General features: G+C 42.3%; 1 non-coding gene across 1 annotated transcript; it reads left to right on the top strand.

Annotated features, from left to right (window-relative positions):
- Nucleotides 1-265: 265 nt before the first annotated feature.
- LOC136201752 (small nucleolar RNA R71) lies at nucleotides 266-372 on the top strand. The gene has a single exon (XR_010674095.1). It is a non-coding gene; the product is annotated as a small nucleolar RNA R71 (small nucleolar RNA).
- Nucleotides 373-1,244: the final 872 nt, after the last annotated feature.

The raw sequence follows: 1,244 nt of genomic DNA, 5'->3' as shown, positions 1-1,244 counted from the left end.
CGAGGACACATTTATCTTGCCGAGCTGTCTGGCAAGCTGTTCCACCTGGCTTGTCAATTTTGACACAACATCATTATTTCCCGCTCTTTTTCCTTCACTCCTGGCAGAGTGCCAGTTATAACTCATGCTCACTACTCTCTCGATAAGGTCATACAAAGCTTGTGGTTCAAGATCTTCGGGGTTTTCATTGGCAATGGATTCGATCTGGATCTTATAAATGTTGGTGACTCCATTGTAAAAGTTCTGCATATGCATCCACATGGGGATGCCATGATTGGGTACCCTTCTTAGTAGTTCCTTGTACCTTTCCCATGCCTCGGCTAAGGATTCATCCTCTTCTTGCACGAAATGGGACACCTCATTTTTTAGTTTAATGGCCTATCTCGGTGGAAAATATTTCATCAGAAATGCGCTGGCCATTTCTTCCCAAGTGGTGATCGTTCCTGGTTGCAAGTTTTTCAACCAGTTCTTTGCTTTATCTTTTAGAGAAAAAGGGAACAGCTTTAGCCTGATCACATCGTCAGAAATATCTCGGTTTGATCTGAAAGTGTTGCATAGTGTGATGAACTCCAGGATATGCCCATTTGGATCCTCTGACTGGTATCCATTGAACTGTACTACTACCTGCAACATTTGTATCATAGATGCTTTCACCTCAAACATGTTGTTTCCTTCGTTGGGCAACACAGTGCACGATGAATGTCCTTCCGTGGTTGGCCTCGAATAGTCCCTGATTCTCATGACAGGAGGATTGTTATTCTCTCCCTCTTCTTCCTGATTTGGTTGGACTGGTTGTTCGGGCGGTACCCTTCCAGCCATCCTTCTTTCTCTTTGTCGCTCTCTTTGTCTTGCACGTCGAGCTCCCGCTCGGGTTCGTCTACACGTTCTCTCTAACTCGAGATCGATAGGAAAAACATGAGGTCCAGCTATACGCATAAACAGATAAAGACTCCTTCTGGCTGCACTATTTAGCAAACAGATTAAAAACACCTTATTTCATAGAAAATTTCGTATAAAATTTGTTGCTTTCAATCCCCGGCAATGGTGCCAAAAACTTGTTGTCTGCTGAATAGACTCTAGCAATTGCACTAGATACAAGTAATAAAGTGATAAGTCAAGTATCGTATCCACATGGATTGAGGACCAAAGTTTACAAGAAATACTTTGCAGAATAGGGTGTTCGTAGTGTGTGATTCTTTTATATTGACAGATGTTGGTAGTTATGAAAACTAGTGACTAAACAA

This window comes from Euphorbia lathyris, chromosome 7 (assembly GCF_963576675.1).
Source record: "Euphorbia lathyris chromosome 7, ddEupLath1.1, whole genome shotgun sequence".
In the NCBI taxonomy this organism is placed as follows: domain Eukaryota; kingdom Viridiplantae; phylum Streptophyta; class Magnoliopsida; order Malpighiales; family Euphorbiaceae; genus Euphorbia; species Euphorbia lathyris.
The sequence above is the reverse complement of the archived record's forward strand: the minus strand, read 5'-3'. Positions and strand labels throughout refer to the sequence as shown.